Source organism: Capsicum annuum, chromosome 5, assembly GCF_002878395.1.
Source record: "Capsicum annuum cultivar UCD-10X-F1 chromosome 5, UCD10Xv1.1, whole genome shotgun sequence".
Taxonomy (NCBI): Eukaryota; Viridiplantae; Streptophyta; class Magnoliopsida; order Solanales; family Solanaceae; genus Capsicum; species Capsicum annuum.
Window position 1 is genome coordinate 20765611 of NC_061115.1, and position 14224 is coordinate 20779834.

The following is a 14224-nucleotide window of genomic DNA, read 5'->3' on the forward strand; positions in this document are numbered from 1 at the left end:
TATGTAATGAGTTCTCTTTGTTGAGGACTCACTTCTTTTAAGGAATGGGGTACTCCTATGTATAATAACTTTGCGTTGTAATTGAAATCTTTCACAATTATTGACAAAAATATTTATTATTCTCAAATCCAATCACAAGAGACAATAGAATTCACAAAATTCCAATAAGAATATGAAATGGAGAGTTATCTGTACATATCCTAACAGTTCACCTAAACCATTAAATTTCATTGATAAAATTGTATAAATTCTTTTAAACCTAAATAGCTGAAAGTAATTTGAATTGGAGAAAAATAAAACATCAAGAAATATGAGCAAGAAATGGTTCTACATACCTTTAAACATTGAAAGAACTTGAGATCGGAAGAAAGGATTTAGACTTACTTTCTTTAATCAATTCTCTAGAGATTGTTGAAATCAGCATTTTAGAAGTGGAAGAAGAAATTTAGTAGTGTAAAAACTAAAGGAGAACAAGGAGTTTTTAATCTGTGAAATTGAGAAACAGAAGGAATTTTTTTCTTCTTCCCTTTTTCACGTATGTGAAACTGATAGAGGAAGGGGAGCTTTTAATATGTGAAAGTGAGGAAGACAGAGAGATTTGTAACTGATGGAAACTAAGGAACTTTTATCTGCTAAAATAACATTTGGCTGAGGAAAAAAACAAATGTTTGGATGCTGATGAATAGAAAAGGTTCAAGTCACTCAGGGTTAAGGTAAAAATGAAAGGACGAAATTTCCCTTGGAGTTACCTGACAAGTTACTTAGTGCGAGATGTTACAATATCTCCCCCTTGGAATCATTCATCCTTTAATGAAGGTTATAAACTCATAAAAAAAGTCCGACGCACAAGAATTAGGGAATGAGACTTTACACAGACATGACGTAGGACATGGGTATCAGGGACATGAACATAACAACTTATGACATGAATTCATGGAAATCATAGGCATGAACCATCGGGGTATCTTAGTTATCTGAATTGGGTTCATAGGGTATGAATGACATGATAAGGATTTGGACATATTCCCATTCAATATGAAGTTATATGACATGAAACAGTGGTGCATTAGACTTAAGAATAAAAGTGTTTTCACCTCTAATACTGGTAGCCTCAGATCTTAGCAACACCTTTTGTAGCTACCCCCTTTTTCCTCTAAATACCATACTTCATTATTTTCAACTTGCATATAGATACTAAAATCTGGCTGTAATGGGACATTCTTACCAAATTCAAGCCTAACTCGAAGGTACAACATGCCACACCTAAAACAATCATACTAGTCTTAATTTTAAGATCCTATAATATATTTCTCTTTAGGAACCTTTATCTTGATTGTTAACTTAATCTTAGGTTTGTTCTAAAACTCAGGAAGGTCTCCCTTGCATCTGCAGTTATCTCTAAGAATACTATTTTTTCTCATTGCAAAAACTACCATCCTCGTGCTCTAATTAAGAACTCACAAATTTTATCATGTATTTACCAATATGGGTATCAACTTGATATCCAAGTATATCACCATAACCACTTCATGGTATCTTTAAAGTCAACACTATATCGAAAAAGAAAAATCTTCCTCATCTACCCTAGAACCTCTTGACCCGCAATTTCATGAACTTCTACAGGTAGGCACACCAATGACCTTATCTTACTATTACATATAGCTAATCCTCATCTCTCACTTCATCCATACATATGATCTTAGATGGAACTCTACACTGCAATCGTCGCAATAAGGGCCATCTATTTACCTCCTTATAAATAATTACTCAACTGATATCAGACAATTGTCATATCATAAGGAATATAACTGAAGCACTAGAGTATGAGCATCAGAAATAAAAAGAATACTATTCAATCACTACTAATACTTATTGTGACCTTGCCACTCCAGACTAGGCTGGGAATAAAGCATAATAGGTACGAATACCTCATATACCAAACACCTAAGACGTGAATGAAAACTTATTCTAGGCATAGGGATAACATTAGACTAGCTAAGAAAATATCATAAAGTATGATTTCTTAGGACTGAACCTAATGTAAAGCATGAGTTTTTGGCTCAGGAAAAACATAGCATAAACCTAGACTTCTAGAACCTTATAGTAATATTAGGATCGTGGTGTAAAGTTATTGTTTACTATTCAAGGGTTAGAACATGGACATGAGTTTGCAAATAAAATTTTGGTCGCAGACGTAGGAATGACATGAATGCATAAGACATGGGTAGAGTGTCATCTTAGCTAAAGTCATGAAATATGCTAGAATAAGATTGAATCATAATGAAACTCGTCATCTTTCTTTTCTTAAAACCCTTGCTATCTTCATCTCAAGACCTGATTTTGTTCTTTACCCTATCATCTCCCCCTTAGGTCAAAGTTGACATTTAAAGTATGTGGACCTATTCTCAAATCTGAGCTATCATCACCTTACTCCCCCAATAGACTATAACTTTAGGTACACAACTCATGCTAGGAACTCCTCTTGAGATACTTCTCTTAACTTTCTCTAAGCTTCGCAATCATCATTGTATAATTTATGCTCTCATTGCTATGCATCACCACTTCGTCTCTGACCTACCTTTCCTTTTTACTCTGCTAGCATTACACCTCTAAATTCATATCCAACCACTCCAATGGAAATTAAAATTTTACTAAGAGGCTTAACATCGTCCATTCATAATAGCCTCAATCAGATCTTAAGAGCAGCATATATGACATACTTAGGCTTCTCCACACTTAGAAACTCAAGGGTATTAACTAGGTACATGTAACACTAAATAACTTGGAATCTTGTATAATAACATACTACCTTGGTTACCCCTTTATTTTTATAAAACTTATGGCTCTTCTTCATCTAAGGACCTCAACTACAACTCACCATTTCACTTCTATTCCAAATATGTATTATTTTTGGACATTTGCGCTATCCCTAAATTATCAAACATAAGCTCTTCCACCCACAAAAAATCAAGCCTGCTAGATTTATTTTTCAAAAACTAGTGTGATCACCCTTATACTGCCATTCATTCATCGTTGTGGTCATCTAAAGTTAAAGCTTATTGTTTAGTTCTAAACATGGATAGCAACACTATTCGATAATACTAATTCAAACTGTATCTTATAAAAATCAAGAACCATTTGTCCATTTAAATTTCATGACAACTTAGTATATCTAAATCACACTATCTATCTTATTGCAGCCTATAAGCACATTCTCCTTTACAACATTACTATCACTTCATACTAACACAAACTTAAGCCATAATAAACTTCTTTCGTAAAAAAGTATACTCCAAGTCATCTTATCCAACCACTCTTCCTCTATTAACTACAGTAAAATTTTGTAAGTCTTGATACACCTTAGCCAAGACCGAAGGACATTCCATCACATTTCTCGCTTAATGAATACATGACTCTTGCTACATACTCCAATCAATTGTTATCCCAACTTTTAAGCCACTATACTTTTGAATTCATATTTACAGCTCTAGAATACATTCTGCTACTTATTACACACAACCCCCAAACTACATTATCTCTCAGGTGACAATACTATCCAAGCATTGAAACACATACCTTCTTGATAAAGGTGTCATTTTTAATAAGGTTTTTGTAAAAAAGAAAAGATAAAAAAAAGTGTGAGATTACATCTTATTAGTTTGTCACAAATGCATGATTTATATGAAGAAGTGCGCATTCTTTTAAATCAACAGGATAAAATGGACTAATGGCCTTTTCATAATCCTTCGTGCAGTCTTTTAACTTTTTGTTAGCTTTATGTTAGAGAACGACATCGATATGAATATGAACTTTAATACTTCTACCACCTCAAAGTTGAGGCATAGTAAGAGGAATTGGAATAATGCACAAATTCTCATAAGTTTTTTAGTGCAGCTCTATTGCACGATCTAGAGTATGAAAATAGAAACATCTCCCAAATGTCTTGTAGTTTTACAATTATAAGTGTGGCACGCTTCACACTTCTAAAAATAACTCTACTAGCAACAACTTCATAGACACCCTAGGACACTTGAACTCTGTGCTCTGATACCAAGTTTGTCATGCCCTAAGCCAAGGCCATGGACATGACATGTACCCGATACTATTTCTAGAACGAACGGACTTTCTATCATAACACATGACAATACAACCAATATGAAAGAATATAAATGAAATAATATGAGGTTGAAATAATATTTCTTAAAGAAAAAATATTTTCATCAAGGTTTATTAACACCACTTAATATTATACATTACTAATAGTCATTATAAAGACTAGAAATTAAAAAGTTTGTTTGACAACTACACCAGTCTGGCCTCTAATAAGTACCAATACTGAAAGAAAAGGAAAGAAAATATAATAAAGTCATCATATCTCATTCAGCCTCCTGGTAGGAAAGCAGCTCACTAATGACAGAAGATAGAGAACCTAATGAGGCAACTGACCGCATACTTCGATACAGAACCTACACCATGAAATGATGTAGCGCCAAAGATGGTAAATACATGGAATGTATTTGTAATGCCCCAATTATCTAAACTAAAATGCTACACGGTGCTCATGACCCCAAAGGACCGCAAGATAACCCATGACTGATATCTGTACCTGTATACTACATAATAAAACATAATAATGCAGAAACATGCACTGTGAGACCATAAGGTTCAATTCTGAACATAACTGAATAATAATGATAATATCTAAATAAAGTGGTGTCATAATACCAAACCAAAACTGAAGTCTAAAAAACAACATAAAAATACTGTAGTCGTCTAAAAGCCTTTAACTGTAAAAATAAATTGAATAAGGAGATGATGGGACATGTCCCCAACTAACTCCAACTAATAACTAATCAAAGGATAACGAATAAATAATCATGTCCTTGAAAGATGAGCACTCATAGCTAAACTACTGCTGCTGCTGGTCTGGAAGACGTGTCTCTGAACCTATAGTGTAACATAAAAAGAAAGCACCATAGTGCAAATGCATCAGTACATGGGAATGTACTGAGTATGCAAGTGAGGTAGGCTGAATACATGGGGTTTATATGAATGCATGATAATAACTGAAAGACTAATATGAACACGAGAGTACATGCATGAAAACGTAGTAACTGAGATCGTGAAATCATGATAACTGAGTCTATATACTGATGACATAAATTTACTGATATCTAACATGACTGATACTGAGTTCTGATAATCTGATAACATGAGTGACTCTATCTGATAGTCCTGAATCTGAAGAAACTATCTGAGTTCTTTTACTGAGACTGATACTAAAATTATGGGAAATACTTATTTAACCGACATGCCTCATGTGTGCTATAATAATTAAGCTGGGGTTCAATCTCTTCCCCGACTGGAAGGTTGTCAACACCGCATAACTGGTAAGGACAAGCTGTGGGTAACCCTCATCTAATAGTGTTCCCAAGAGAGAATAGTAGGCCCCTCATCTGACAGTGCTAAGACTCCTCATTATCCCTCATCTGATAGTTTTGATGTCTCAACCTATGCTGACTATATAGTTCTGAAGCACAAGGATGACTGCTAAGAATCACACCCTCATCTGACAGTGTGTGTTCCCATCCTTGGGTTCACTCGGTGTTAATTTTTATTCCCATCTGAAGAGACTAAACATGATTAACTGACTGTACATGGACTGAGTTACTGACTTCCATTAACTAACGGAATATCACTGCTATCTGATAATTAACTGAGATCATGAGATTTCTAAGATTTACTGAGTCATATGACTGACTAAATTATATGAAACGTGGATCGACTGAGGATAACGTGAAAGCGTGACATGGCTCTAGGAACACAACTATATTTGTTAGGAACAAGTACCCCTAGGACTCGATGGAAAGAAACTAACACAACATGACTTTCTTGAATACATAACCATCAATAATAATCCATAATATATGAGTGAAGGATTTCATGAAGTCCATGGACATTATAATATCTAGCATAAATAGGGATTCTTGTAATCAAGTCATAAACCTTATGTTCCAATATCATGGGCAACCCAACAACATGTACTTTTCATAACGATAGCATGAAAATCGTCTAAGCATAAGGAAACGGTAAACATGCAACTTTTAGTTCACATTGTAATAATAATTGGGGAATAACTCATGTGGTATTTCAAAGTCTTGATCTTGTACATAGCATGGAATGCATATGGGCACACTATAAATCCGTTGTTCAATCATCATGTGTATTCCATTAATACATATATTGCACAATATTAACATGTTAGCCTTTTAACTGTAATAGACTAGCATGAATTTATCATATAGCTCATTCCCAAGCTATAATACATGATTTCTACCATTATAGGCATTTTATAAAACACTTTACATGCACAACTTTGAGCATAGGTGTCTTTATCAATTTGCACTCTAAAACTACCCAAATTCACAGGTTTCCAATCAACCACTTACATATTTCATGAAAAGTCATCAAGACACCATCCATAAATATGAATAACAACTATAACCATGAACATGAGAAAATCACAACACACCAATCACAATATGTTATTTAATACATAATACTTAGAATCCACAAATGAAAGGAATCTGTGGATGAACACTACACATACCTTAGATTGATGATTCGTGAAAGTTAACAGTGAAATTTTCGTGAATACTGAAGTTCCCAATTGAACCCTAGGTTTGTTCTTGATGATCTTAGAGAGGATTTCAGCAATAGGAGTATATTTTGGTGCAATTAAGGCTTAATTCAGTGTTATAGAGCTTATATATGGTTGGTAAAAGGACCAAAATAACCTTAGAAACACGGAGGTGGAATGCTAAAAAATTGGGCACCCACCGGAGTTACAGGGCGTCGCTTGGAAAGTCCCCTGCTATAGCCAGGGTGGAGCCTTGTGTAGAGCGGTGTTGCCCCATCACAACATAACTTGAAAATTAGAAAATGGAGGTCGGGAAGGTTATCAAATAAATCCTCGAAGTTTGGAGGTCTAAATGATACTAATTGTTGAACACTTAGCTAAAATTTTCTAATTGTTGGACCTTATATTGAGATTTAAAGAGCCAAATGAGCTGAATACGAAGACAATGATTTTGTGGGGTCTTATAATATCTCCCTCTTGAGAATATACGTCCTCAAATGAGACTAACTGTGAGGGGAAACAACAAGCTGAACATGACCTAGACATGAATGACTGAAGTATGATCTCATGTCTGACATGACTAAAGCATGATCTCATGACTGACATGACTGATAAACTGAATATATCATACCTAACATGGATATATGATGCTGAGTAACTGATTCATAAAAGCATGACTGAGGTTTTTGATAATTGAAGTTCTCGCAATGAGAATGCATATCTGATACATGATTATACACTGGACTGATACATGAATGCATGGCTGAATATGCAATGGTATTTGATACCAGATTCGTGATGAAGCATGAGCATGAATTGAATACCCAGTTGTATAGAATACTGAACGTGAAACTGAATAAGTTTAAGGAGAACTGTTACCTTAATCTTGATCTGGATTGGTGGAGAAAAGGTGAGTATACTTGGTACACATGTATTCTTCTGCTTCCCAAGTAGCTCCCTTAATGGACTAATTTTGCCAAAGAACCTTGACTAGAGAGACTTCTTTATTCCTCTTTCTATGAGTCTGATAGTCTAAGATCTCGATCAGAATTTCCTCATAGGAGAGACTGTCTAGAATATCAATGCTCTAAATAGGGACTACGACTGATGGGTCACCTATGCACTTCTTGAGCGAGGAAACATGAAAGACTTAGTGAACTGAGGCTAGATCTGAAGGCAACTCGAGCTCATAAGCTACCTTGCCTAAATGACTGAGAATCTTGAAGGGACTGACATATCAGGGACTGATCTTTTCTTTCTTGCTGAACCGCTTCACTCCCTTCATAGGAGCGATCTTTATATAGACATAATCATCAATCTCAAACTTAAGATCCTTTCTATGAGCATCTGTGTAGGACTTCTATCAGCTCTACACAGCCCGAAGTCTTTCTCTGATCAACTGGACTTTCTCTAAGGCGTCGAATAGTAAGTCAGGATCTATGACTGAGGCCTCACTAACTTTGAACCAATTGATTGGAGATATAAATATCCTACCATAGAGAGCTTTAAATGGAGCCATCTAAATACTGGAATGATAGCTATTATCAAAGGCAAGTGGTCATCCCAGCTACCCTTAAAGTTAATTGCACACGCCCTTACCATATCTTCTAGAGTTTGAATGGTCCTTTCTACTTGAATATCTTTTTGAGGATGAAAAGCTGTACTGAGATGAACTTGGGTACTGATACCCTTTTGGAATTCTTTCCAGAAGTGAGAGGTGAACTGGGTACCTCTGTCTGAGATGATAGATAAAGGAACACCATGTAATTTAATCAACTCCCTGATATAGAGTTTGGCGTAATCCTCGACTGAATAAGAGGTATGAACTGGAAGAAAATGAGCTGACTTGGTCATTCTGTATACAATGACTCAAACTGAATTATGCTGATGAGGAGTTCGAGGAAAACCATCACAAAATCCATGTTCACTTATTCCCACTTCCAAGTAGGAATGGTGAAATCTTGCATGGAACCACTAGGCTTCTGATGCTCTATCTTAACTTGCTAACACGTGGAGCACTTAGTTACAAACTCTACAACATCTTTCTTCATCCCACTTCACCAATAAATCTCTCGTAAGTCGCGATACATCTTAGTAGCCCTTGGATGAATAGAGTAGCGTGCACCATACGGTTCTACAAGAATTCACTACCTCAAGTCATCTACACCTGGAACACATAGATGACTCTGACAACGAAGAACACCATCTCCCCCTTGGGAGAAAACCTGTACTTCTTGATTCTTAACTGACTCTTTTGACTTGACAAGGATAGGATCTCTATCTTGCTTTTCTTTCACCTCAAAAACTAGAGATGATTCTGAACTACTCTGAACACGTACACCACCCTCTAAAAAGTGGACTAAGCGAATGCCTAGTCTGGAAAACTGATGGATTTCCTGAGCTATCTTCCACTTTCTATCTTCTACATGAGCGTCACTACCCATGGAGAGTCTACTGAGAGCATCGGCCACAATGTTAGCCTTGACCGGATGGTAAAGGACACTCATGTCATAATCTTTCAAGAGCTCTAACCACCTTCTCTAACGAAGATTGAGATCTTTCTGGGAAAATACCTACTGGAGGCTCTTATGATCTGTGTAGACATCTACATGAACTTCGTAGAGATAATTCCTTAAAATCTTTAAGGCAAATACTACAGCTGCTAACTCAATATCATGAGTGCGATAATTCTTCTCATGGGGCTTTAACTATTTGGAGGTCCAGGCTACGACCTTACTAAGCTGCATGAGAACACAACCTATACCCACTCTAGGTGCATCACAATAGACTATGAAACCATCTGAACCACCTGGAAGAGCTAGAACTGGAGCTGAGGTGAGTCGAGTCTTCAACTCCTGAAAACTCTTCTCGCAAGAATCTGACCACTGAAACTTGACCTTTTTCTGAGTCAATCTGGACATAGGGGATGCAATAGAAGATAATCCCTCAACAAACCATCTGTAATAGCCAGCCAAACCCAAGCAACTACTGATATCTGATGGAGATGTAGGGTGAGGCCAGTTTCTTACCACTTTAGTCTTCTAAGGATCTACAATAATGCCATTACTGGAAATAATATGGCCAAGGAATTCTATTGATCTTAGCCAAAATTTTCACTTAATGAATTTGGCGAACAACTGATGATCGCTGAGAGTCTGAAGAACAATTCTGAGATAGTCTGAATAATCGCGCTCACTGCGGGAATAGACCAGAATATTATCTATGAAGACTATGAAAAACATGTCCAAGAACTTCTTGAACAAACGATTCATCAAGTCCATAAAAGTGGCTGGGGCATTGGTAAGACCAAATGACATGACTAAAAATTCAAAGTGACCATACCAAGTACGAAAAGATGTCTTCGGGATGTCACATTCTCTAACTCTGAGTTGATGATAGACTAATCTGAGGTCTCTTTTAGAGAAATAACTGGCACCCTGAAGTTGGTCAAATAGGTCATCTATTCTAGGAAGTGGATACCTATTATTTACTATGACTTTATTGAGATGACGGTAATTTATGCACATCCTGAGAGAACCATCTTTCTTGCGTACAAATAAGACTGGTGCACCCCTCGAGGAAACACTGGGTCTGATAAATCTCTTATCTAGGAGATCCTTCAACTTTTTTTTTAGTTCCTTAATTTCTGCTGGTGCCATTCTATATGGTGGAATAAAGATAGGTTGAGTATCTGGAAAAAAATAAATACTGAAGTCTATTTTCCTTTCCGGAGAAATGCCTGAGAGATCTTTAGGAAAGACATCTAAATATTCATTAATGACTGGGACTGATTCGAGACTGGGAGATTCAAAACCAGAGTCCTTGACATGAACGAGATGATAAACACATTAATTAGATATCATTTTCCTTGTACGAAGGTAGGAAACAAGCTGACCCCTAAAAGATGAAGTACTACCCTTCCACTCTAGGAATCATTTGAAAACTGAAACTGAACTATTCTATTTCTGCAATCGACTGTGGAATAGAAGGAATAAAGCCAATCCATGCCGAGAATGACATCAGATTTAGTTATCTCTAACTCAACTCAATTTACTGACATGACTTTCTGAAATATCATAATCGGGCAGTTCCTATATACCCACCAGCTATGATGGTTTTACCCACTAGGGTAGAGACTGAAAAATGCTCTGCTAGAATTTCAGGACTGACTTCGAAATCACCTGCTATATAATGAGTAACAAAGGATAAGGATGTACTTGCATCTAGAAAAGCGTAAACATGAACATGAAATATCTATAACATACCAGTAATGATATCAGGAGAATTTTCTTGATCTTGTCGGGTCTGAAGAGCATAGATTCAGTTTGGGCATTTCCCACTAGTAGCACTGGAAGTGGCACCCTACTGGTTTGAGCGACCAGACTGAGCTGCGGAACGGTTTTGCTGACCCTGATAACCGAACTGAGGAAAATCTCTGACTTTGTTGCCTGGATTTCCACAATCGAAACAAACATCGCTACCATCTCTGCAAGCACCCTTATGGTTCTTACCATAAGTCTGACATAGTGGATTAGTTCGGGCATAGCTGACACTTCCCTAAGACTTAGAGACTATCACTCTATCTTTGTTACCCTCTCTAAACTTAGGAACTGGAGCACTGGCTGTAGAAGGAGCTGGAACTGAAGACTTAGGATGAAACTAGGAACTGCTTCCTCCTTCTGATTTAGGCTGTCTAAAATTAAAGCTACCTGTCCTAGCTTTTTTTATTCTGCTTCTCTCTTATCTTAATTTTCTACTCCTCTATCTGCTGAGCATGAGTCATAAGTCTGGCTAAGTTTATTTCAATGTTTAGCATGGCGGATCTGCACTCATTAACCACGCTGTCATTCATCTCTGAAGCAAACTTACTCATCTTAGCCCTACTTTCTGCAACCACATGAGGGGTATATCTGGCTAATTGAGAAAACCTGAGAGAATACTCTTTTACCATCATATTACCCTGTCTGAGGTTGATGAACTCTAGAATCTTTACCTCCCTAAGCTCTTGGGGAAAAAATCTATCTAAGAAAGCTGTGACAAACTCTTCCCACTCTATAGGACCTACACCATCTACCCTTTTGGAGTTCCACTGCTTGTACCAAGTATGAGCCATATCTTGCAATTGATATGCATCTAACTTATCACTCTCAACAGTAGTCACCCCCATAATATATGTCATTTTCTGAATCTGATCAATTAATTCTTGAGGGTCTTCATCTACCTTAGACTCGAGGAATATTGGAGGATTCATTTGGGTGAAATCCAAAATCCTAGCTATGGTTGAGTTGGATACTGGTTTGGATGAAATTACTGTTAGCCATTCGTTATGAGCAGCGACTGATTGAGCAAGCGTAGTAAATGCGGTTCTGAATACCGCATGAGAAACATGATGCCTCAAAGGATCTTTGGTTCGAGGATCTGGCTGGTTTCTTAGTTTTGGAGGCATGTTCTTAAAATAAGAGGAGAAACGAATTAGACTAAGAGATTAACTTGTGATTATGCTCACAGGCACGACATGAATACTGAAGAAGGGGAAATTGTTTCTTAAAACATCTCAAAGACTCTTGCACATAAATGTGGTGCGCAACACACCCATGTACAAGACTCTACTAGATGCGGATTTTAGATTTCCTAGGACTCTATTGAACCTTAGGCTCTGATACCAAGTTTGTAATGCCCCGATTATCTGAACCAGAATACTACACGGTGCTTATGACCCCGAAATACCACAAGCTAACCCATGACTGATATCTGTACCTGTATATTGCATAATAAGACATAATAATGCGGAAACATGCACTAAGAGGCCGTAAGGTTCAATTCTAAATATAACTAAACAATAATATAACATCTGAATAAAGGGTATCACAATACCAAAACAAAACTAAAGTCTAAAAAATAACATGAAAATACTGTAGTCATCTGAAATCCTCTAACTATCTGAATAAGCTGAATAAAGAGCTGATGGGATATGTCCCCAACTAACTCTAACTAATAACTAATCAAAGGATAACAAATAAATAATCATGTCCTTAAAAGATAAGGAATCACTGATAAACTCTGAGTACTAGAATGCTATTGCTACTGCTGGTATGGAAGACGTGTCTCTGAACCTATGGTGTAACATAAAAAGAAAGTACCATAGCGCAAATACGTTAGTACGTGGGAATGTACTGTGTATGCAAGTGAGGTAGGCTGAATACATAGGGTTTATATGCATGCATGACAATAACTGATAGACTAATATGAATGTGAGAGTACATGTATGAAAACATAGTAACTGAGATCGTGAAATCATGATAACTGAGTCTATATACTGATGACATGAATTTACTAATATCTAACATAACTAATACTGAGTTTTAATAATTTGATAACATGAGTGATTGTATCTGACAGTCCTGAATCTGAAGGAACTATTTGAGTTCTTTTACTGAGACTAATATAAAACTATAGGAAATAGTTATTTAACCAACATGCCCCGTGTATGCTATAATAGCTGAGCTGGAGTCCAATCTCTGCCCCGACTGGAAAGTTGTCAATACCACACCACTGGTAAGGATAAGAGGTGGGTAACCCTCATCTGACAGTGTTCCCAAAAGAGAACGGTGGGCCCCTCATCTGACAGTGCTAAGCCACCTCATCAACCCTCATTTGACAGTGTTGATTTCTCAACCTATGCTGGCTACATAGTTCTGGAACACAAGGATAACTGCTAAGAATCACACACTCATTTGATAGTGTGTGTTCCCATCCTTGGGTTTACTCGGTGTTAATTTCTTTTCCCATCTGAAGAGACTGAACATGATTAACTGACTGTACATGGACTGAGTTACTGACTTCCGTTGACTAATGGAATATTACTGCTATCTGAAAATTAACTGAGATAATGAGATTTCCTAAGTCACATGACTGACTGAATTCTATGGAACATGGCTTGACTGAGGATAATGTGAAAACATGACATGGATCTAGGCATACAGTTATATTTTTTGTGTACAAGTGCCCCTAGGACTCGATGGAAATAAACTGACACAACTGAGTTTCTTGAATACATAACCATCAATAATAATCCATAATACATGAGTGAGGGATTTCATGAAGTCCATGGCCATCATAATATCTAGCATAAATGGGGATTCTTGTAATCAAGTCATAAACCTCATGTTCCAATATCATGGACAACCCAACAACATGTACTTTTGATAATGATAGCATGAAAACCGTCTAAGCATAAGAAAATGGAAAGCATGCAACATTTAGTTCACATTATAATAATTAGGGAATAACTCATGTGGTATTTCATAGTCTTGATCTTGTACATAGCATGGAATGCATATGGGCACACTATAAATCCATTCTTCAATTATCATGTACATTCCATTAATACATATATTGCACAACAATAACATGTGAGCCTTTTGAACATAATAGATTAGCATGAATTTATCATATAGTTCATTCCCAAGCTATAATACATGATTTCTACCATTCTAGGCATTTTATCAAACACCTTATATGCACAACTTTGAGCATAGGTGTCTTTATCAATTTGCACTCTAAAACTACCCAAATTCACAGGTT